We start from the raw sequence: 8,329 nt of genomic DNA on the forward strand, positions 1-8,329 counted from the left end.
GATACCTATGGTGAATGGAGAATTTACTCCATAATTTTGTACTGCTTGTTTTAATTCTTTCAATATTTTGAAGGGTATCGGCTCATGTACTGCCTCATAAATTCCATTGGGATTATTAGGATCCACTCCAGGTGCCACCCTTTCATAAATAGTCACTGGAAATGCCATTTGCATAGCTTCCAGATCTCCCTCTTGTCTAGCCTGTAAAATACCCTTCTGTAAGGGTGATAAAACTGAGTGTCCTATAGACACAGGAAAGGCATAAACTCCCCCAGGCGGCATTAAAGAGGGTGGAGGAGGGGGCAGTATAGGAAGTTTGCCCTCCTCCACAACTGAGGGAGCCGAGGGTCTTAATCCCTCAGCCATTTGTATTCCCTTTTGTTTTTCAGTTTCGTTTGGCACCGCACATGCCCATCGGTCCTCTGACGGACCAGCTTCTTCATCAAAGCTATCATCTGAGCCTTCAGGAGCCCGTAGAGGCTCTAATAGAGACTCTAATACTGACTTAATCAGAGACCACATTTGACCGAACAGAACCTGGTATGGGAGTCCCTTTAGAATGCAAGTTTTTAAGTTCGTTCCCAACCTTATCCCTAAGTACATAAACCCAGTGTTAGCCTAAAGAAGGAAACCACATACAGTATTTTCAACTATTTGCAGCATTTCTAACAATCGACCTTCACTTGCTTTTTACAAGACCTTCACTTGCTTTTTACTCCACCTGCCCTTAGGAGCTGCCGTAACAGGCATACATCTGGTCGATATTAATCTAAACTTTTATTTCCCATATTTTACCCCGAACATAGACTACCCAAAAGATTTACTTACTGGCAGGATTTTCTCAGAGGCCTCTTACTCTCCTCTTGGGGGCTTCATGGCACTTCCCAATTCTTTACTTTTATCAATTTCACTTTCCGTGAACCTTCGTCACTCAAGCCTTTCAAGCCCCACGTTGGGCGCCACTTGCCGAGACCAGCTCGGCGACTCGAGGCGAGTGACGGGTGTCGCAAGCTTGAAGAAGACACAGACACAGACTGAAGAGAAAAGTGGGACCGGGGGGCTCAAGACCTCTCGGATCAAGAGCCCTGCTGACTCATCCCAGGTTGCTTTTATTGAGTTCCTCAGCTAACATTCTCAGGTTACACTCATAAACAATCAAAGGCCTCACATGACTGGGGCAATGATCCTTGTTTGCCTCCTGGGTCCGAGCTGAGCAGGTGTGGATTTGAGCTGGGTGTGGAGAGCAAAACAGCCCTGGGGGCAGGAGACCTCTCTCAGATATTGGGGGTCTGTGCCCCACCCGTGTTGGCCCCTCTGAGACTGTGCCTGTCTTAGGTTGTTCCTCCCTTGAGGAATCTTACCCGTCTCTGGCTAACCAGTCATCCTCTAGGGCCAAACAGGGTGATACAAGGAAGGCTCTATGCACCACCCCTGTTGGCCCCTCTGCGGCTGTGCCTGTCTTAGGTTGTTCCTCCTCTGAGGAATCTTACCCGTCTTTGGCTAACCAGCCATCCTTCAGGACCAAACAGGGTGATATTAGTCTCCACGCCCCGCACCCTCAGCTCCTCCACTGCTCAAGCAGGACATTCTGAATCCCATCGCTCAGCCCACATACTTCAACATTTTCAAGGTTACAAAAAGGTTCCCGAATGTCTTCCCACAATCCATTTACATTTAAAGTGATTATTGACATGTGTGTTCCAATTACCATTTTCTGAATTGTTTTGGGTTTGTATTTGTAGGTGTTTTCCTTTTCTTGTGTGTCCTACTTAGAGAAGTTCCTTTAGCACTTGTTGTAAGGCTGGTTTGGTGGTGCTGAATTCTCTTAACTTTTGCTTGTCTGTAAAGCTTTTGATTTCTCCATGGAATCTGACTGAGATTCTTGCTGGGTAGAGTATTCTTGGCTGTAGGTTTCTCTCTTTCAGGACTTTCAGTATGTCCTGCCATTCCCTTCTGGCCTGCAGAGTTTCTGTAGAGAGGCCAGCTGTTATCCTTATGGGCTTTCCCTTATATGTTATTTGTTGCTTTTCTCTTGCTGCTTTTAATATTTTTTCTTTGTGTTTAATTGTCATTAGTTTGATTAATATGTGCCTTGGTGTATTTCTCCTTGGGTTTATTCTGTATGAGACTCTCTGTGCTTCTTGGACTTGGTTAATTATTTCCTTTCCCATGTTGGAGAAGTTTTCCACTATAACCTCTTCAAATATTTTCTCAGACCCTTTCTTTGTTTCTTCTTCTTCTGGGATGCCTATGATTCGAATGTTGGTATGCTTAATGTTATCACTGAGGTCTCTGAGACTGTCTTCTATTCTTTTTGTTCTTTTTTCTTTTCCTGCTCTGTGGCATTTATTTCCCCCATTCTATCTTCCAACTCACTTATTCGTTCTTCTGCCTCAGTCATTCTGCTGGTTATAGCATCTAGAGTATTTTTAATTTCGGTTATTTTGTTATCCATTGCTGTTTGTTTTTCTGAGTTCTTATGAACTGTTTCTTGTACTTTCTCTATTTTGTTATCGAGATTTTGTATCATTTTTACCATCATTACTCTGAATTCTTTTTCAGGCACTTTTCCTATGTCCTCCTCATTTATTTGGTCTTGTGGGGTTTTTTTCCTGCCCCTTTGCCTGCATGGTGTTTCTTTGTTTCCTCATGGTTGTCCAAGCTTTTGGGGTTGCTTGTCCTGGCGATAGAGGTGTTTATAGAAGACTGTCCAAGCCTCAGACTAATGTCCAAGGATTGAATTAAACAAATACTAAGTCTAGGAAACACATACATGTATATGACACACAATTACTGAATCCATTAGGACATAAGGCTCTGGAAAGACCTGACAGAACCCCAGTATGCTATCAGATATTCATAAAGAAACCCAACAGAAATTGACAACTGAAACAGAACAAATCAGAGACAAAAGCAAAAGCAAGCAAACAAACAAATAACACCTTACACATACAAACACTAATCCAGGGAGATTTTGTAAGCTAGGATCAAATATAGAAAAGAGCTAGGGTACCACCAGACAGAATGGAGATTCTCAGAATGAAATTAGACAGTTGTACTAAGAAGTAAGATAAAGACAAAAACCTAATATTAAATACCAAGGTTGTGCATCATCTGGAGAATAGAGCAAGGAGTCTGAGCAAATCGATAGTGTTGCTTATAAGTATGTAAAGAGAAAATAAACTTAAAATGGCTGGAAGAAAGGGAAACAGAAGAGCACAGTGTGGTTGGAAATATGGAAATAAAAAGAAAGGAATAGAAATGTATAAAAGATAGGGATGAAAGGAAAGTATGTGAACTATATTGTCCATACTACCAAAAACTTAGCTAGATACAGAAGTATATAAAAAGGCAAAAAACTGAAAATAGAATAAAAATATCATTAAAAAATTATGTTATAAAACTTGTAGATCCCTTAGGACTAAGATTGTAATTAATAAAGAAAAAAAAAAGAGAGAGAAGAAAAAAAAAATCCAGAACTGATCCCAGAATGGAACAGTTCAATAGGATCAATACAAATATTTCTGTTTCCTTAGAGTCTCAGCTGTAAGTGTCCTTCTACTCGCCTTGAGTTTTTTTGCATTATTCTGTGACCAGCAGAGGTTCCTTTATTGTTGTCTGTAAGCGTCAGTGTGTGGGGAGGGAGAGGGTACAATAGTGGCTCCTTCCCCTGGGAGTGAGTGAGCAGTGGTGCACTGTTGTTTCAGTCGGGCTTGGAGGTGCCTGTTGCAGAGGGACGCCGGTGGCTCAAGTGTAAACAGAAAGTCTTAGAATTGGGCCTCTCTCAGGTTTTTTTTGTTTGTTTGTTTTCTCGGCAGCCTCCCTGCTGCCGGCTTTCAAAGGGGTTTTAATCTAGCCCCGCCCAAGTGCCTGAGGGTGCTTGTTATCTCTGAGCACCTTAGGTGGCCCGCAGGGCGTCTCTCCACTGCCCGCTGCAGAGGTGCCCGAAAGAGAGAGAGAGGCTATGTGTGCGGCTCCTCCCCACCACCTGTGAGCCTGCAGCTTCCAGCCGCCATCATGGCCAGGCAGCTCTCAGGGATGGGCACTCCTCGCCGCGGACCTCTTCCCTCCTGTCCTCTCGGCCCATCACCTTATTGGCAACAATATTTCTCACCCTGAACCAGCTCTCTGGTTCCCACGCTCCCTCTCCTGGACCCTCTGTTCAGCTGTAAGTCTATGTCTCAGTCTGGGAACGCTGAACAGTGGTGTGGACCTTCCGTATGTTTCTCACTCCTTCCCATCTGCCACAGCTCTGCCGCTTCACCCTCTTTGAGCCATCGTAGATGCCTCCCTACCAGTTATGTCAGGCTCCTTACAGTCCTTTCTGGTGTCTGAGGCCGTCTGCTGGTGTTCAGCTGGTTGTCTGTGGGAATTATTGCGTCCTTCTGTGCATTCCCAATGCATCTGTGGAGAGGGATGCATTCCACGTCCCTCTACTTCGCCGCCATCTTTTTCCATCCATTGCTATTTTCCATTGTTTTCTTCATCTCTTTATTTCTGCTCTGATTTTTATGTTTTCTTTCTTTCTACTAACTTTGCATTTGTTTGCTCTTCTTTCTCTAGATGCTTTACATGTAAAGTTAGGTTGTTTATTTGAGATTTTTCTTGTTTACTGAGGTAAGATTGTATCACTATAAACTTCCCTCTTAGAACTGCTTTTGCTATAGGTTTTGGATAATTGTGTTTCTGTTTTCATTTGCCCCTAGGTATTTTTTGATTTCCTCTTTGACTTCTTCAATTATCCATTGGCAGTTTAGAAGCATATTGTTTAGCCTCCATGGGTTTGTGTGTGTGTGTGTGTGTGTGTGTTTTGTTTTTGTTTGTTTGTTTGTTTTGCAATCTTTTCTTGTAGTTTATTTCTAATCTCATAGTGTTGTGGTCAGAAAAGATGCTTGATATGATTTCAATTTTCTTAAATGTACCAAGGCTTCCTTTGTGGCCCAGCATGTGATCTATCCTGGAGAATGTTCCATGTGCACTTGAAAAGAATGTGTATTCTGCTTTTGGATGGAATGGTCTAAAAATATCAATGAAGTCCATCTGCTCTAATGTATCATTTAAGGCCTGTGTTTCCCTACTGATTTTCTGTCTGGATGACTGTCCATTGATGTAAGTGGGGTGTTAAAATCCGCAATATTGTGTTACTGTCAATTTCTCCTTTTACGCCTGTTAAAATTTGCCTTATATATTGAGGTGCTTCTATGTTGGGTGCATATATATTTACAGTTGTTATATCTTCTTCTTGGATTGATCCCTTGATCATGATATAGTATTTTTCTTTGTCCCCTCTAAAGTCTTTATAAATTTATTTACTTATTTGCTTATTTATTTATTTATTGGCTGCATTGGGTCTTTGTTGCCTCACACAGGCTTTCTCTAGTTGCAGTGAGTGGGGGCTACTCTTCATTGTGGTGCATGGGCTTCTCATTGCAGTGGTTTCTCTTGTTGTGTAGCATGGGCTCTATGTGCATGGGCTTCAGTAGTTGTGGCACACAGGCTCAATAGTTATGGCTTGCAGGCTCTAGAGCACAGGCCTAATAGTTGTGGCACATGGGCTTAGCTGCTCTGCAGCATGTGGGATTTTCCTGGAGCAGGGCTTGAACCTGTGTCCAATGCATTGGCAGGTGGGTTCTTAACCACTGTGCCACCTAGGAAGTCCCCTAAAGTCTGTATTTTAAAGTCTATTTTGTCTAATATGAGTATTACTACTCCAGCTTTCTTTTGATTTCCATTTGCATACAATACCTTTTTCCATCCCATCATTTTTGGTCTGTATGTTTCTCTAGATCTAAAGTGGGTCTCTTGTAGGCAGTGTATATATGGGTCTTTTTTTTTTTTTTTTAATTCATTCAGCCAGTCTATGTCTTTTGGTTGGAGTATTTAACCTGTTTGCATTTAAGGTAATTATCGATATGTATGTTCTTATTGCCATTTTATTAAATGTTTTGGATTTGTTTTTGTTTGTCTTTTTTCTTTTCCTCTTCTGTTCTCTTCTCTTATGATTTGAATACTATCTTTAGTGTTGTTTGGATTCCTTTTTCTTTTCTGTGTGCATATCTATTATAGATTTTGGGGTTTTGGTACCATGAGAGTTTGTTTGTTTGTTTATTTTGCCATACCATGCAGCTTGTGGGATCTGTTCCATGACCAGGATTGATCCCGGGCCAAGGCAGTGAAAACCCAGAATCCTAACCACTAGGCCACCAAGGAACTCCTTACCATAAGGTTTTGATATAGCAATCTATATATATACAACATTGTTTTAAATTGCTGATTTCTTACTTTCAAATGCATTTCAAATATCCAGCATTTGTACTCTCCTTTGTTGATTACTGGTTTTGATATATTTGTGTGTGAATGATTTCCTACCTTTATTGGTTGTTTGCATTTACCAGTGAGCTTTCTTATTTTGTAATTTTTTTGTTTCTAGTTGTGGCCTTTTCTTTTCTGCTTAGAAAAGCTCCTTTAGCATTTGTTGTAAAGCTGTGTTGTGGTCCCGAGTTCCCTTAGCTTTTGCTTTTCTGTAAAGCTTTTGATTTCTTCATCAGATGTGAATGAGAGCCTTGCTGGGTACAGTATTCTTGGTGTAGGTTTTTTCCATTTCATCACTTTAAATATATCATGCCACTCCCTTCTGGTTTGCAGAGTTTCTACTGAAAAATCAGCACTTAACCTTATGGGGATTCCCTGTAGATTATTCGTTGCTTTTTCCCTTGTTGCTTTTAATATTTTCTCATTATCTTTAATTTTTCAATTTGATTACTGTGTGTCTTATTGTATTCCTCCTTGGGTTAATCCTGGATGGGACTGTCTGCACTTCTTGGATTTAGATGACTGTTTCCTTTCTCACGTTAGGGAAGTTTTTGGCTATCACTTCTTCAAATATTTACTCAGGCTTTTTCTTTCTCTCTTCTCCTTCTGGGACCCCTATAATGTGAATGTTGGTGCATTTGATTTTGTCCCAGCAGTCTTTTAAACTGTCCTCATTTCATTTTAATCTTTTCTTTATTCTGTTCCATGGCAGTGGTTTCCACCATTCTGTCTTCCAGCTTACTTATTCGTTCTTCAGCCTCATATTCTGCTATTGACTTCTAGAGTATTTTTCATTTCACTTACTGTATTCTTCAACTGTGTTTAGTTGTTTCTTTATGTTTTCTAACTCTTTGTTTAAAAAAAATCTTGTAACTTTTCACTCTGTAATCCATTCTTTTCCTGAGGTCTTGGATTATCTTTAAGATCATTACTCTAAACTCTTTCTTAGGTTGATTTTCTTATCTCCACTTCACTTTGTTGTTCTTCTGGGGTTTTATCTTGTTCCTTCGTCTGGAACATATTCCTCTGCCATCTCATTTTGTCTAAATTTCTATTTGTATTTTTATGTGTATGGAAGGTTAGTTATGTTTTCAGCTTTGGAGAAGTGGCTCTTTGTAGGGATGTCCTGTGTGTCCCAGAAGTACACTCCCCTCTTGTCACCCAAGGATCAGGGGCCAGCTGTTCCCAGGGTAATGTCTGGACTGTGTTTGCAGACTCAGTTCTGCAGGCCTCAGGCTTGTAGTTTTCTTCTGGTGTTTTACCCTTGGTGGGTGAGGCTGGTCTAGAGGCTTGTGCAGGCTTCCTGATGGGAGAAGCTAGTGCCTGTCCACTGAGGGGTGGAGCTGGATCTTGGCCATCTGGTGGGCAGTGCTGTGTCAAGGGGTGTGTCTAGAGGTGGCTGCAGGCTCAGAAAGTCTTTGACAGCCTGTCTGCTGATAGGTGTGGTGGTGTCTCCACCCTATTGATTATCTGGCCTGAGGCATACCAGCACTGGAGCCTACAGGCTGATGGGTGGGACTAGGTCTTGGTGCCAAAATGTCAGCCTCCAGGAAGGCTCACAGCAATGCATACCATTCTAGTGCCTCCACCACCAGTGTCCTTGTCCCCAGAGTGAGCCATAGCCACCCTCTGACTCCTCAGGACACCCTCCAAGACAAGCAGGTCGATCTGGTCCAGGCTCCTATGAAGTCCCTGCCTTTGCCGTGGCTCATGGTGCACACAAGACCTTGTGTACACCCTCCAAGAGTGGAGTCTCTGTTTCTTCCAGTCCTGTGAACTTCCTGCAATCAAGCCCTGCTGGCCTTCAAAGCCACATGCTCTGGAGTCTCTTCCTCCAGACCCCACATCAGGCTCCCAGAATTCTCACTCCTGTGGGAGAACTTCATCCATATAAATGTTCTCCAGTTTGTGGGTCACCCACCCAGTGGGTACAGGATTTAATTATATTGCAAGTGCACCCCTCCTACCATCTTGTGGTTTCTTCTTTATGTCTTTGAAAATAGACTATCTTTTTGGT

Source organism: Hippopotamus amphibius, chromosome 1, assembly GCF_030028045.1.
Source record: "Hippopotamus amphibius kiboko isolate mHipAmp2 chromosome 1, mHipAmp2.hap2, whole genome shotgun sequence".
NCBI classification, from domain to species: Eukaryota; Metazoa; Chordata; class Mammalia; order Artiodactyla; family Hippopotamidae; genus Hippopotamus; species Hippopotamus amphibius.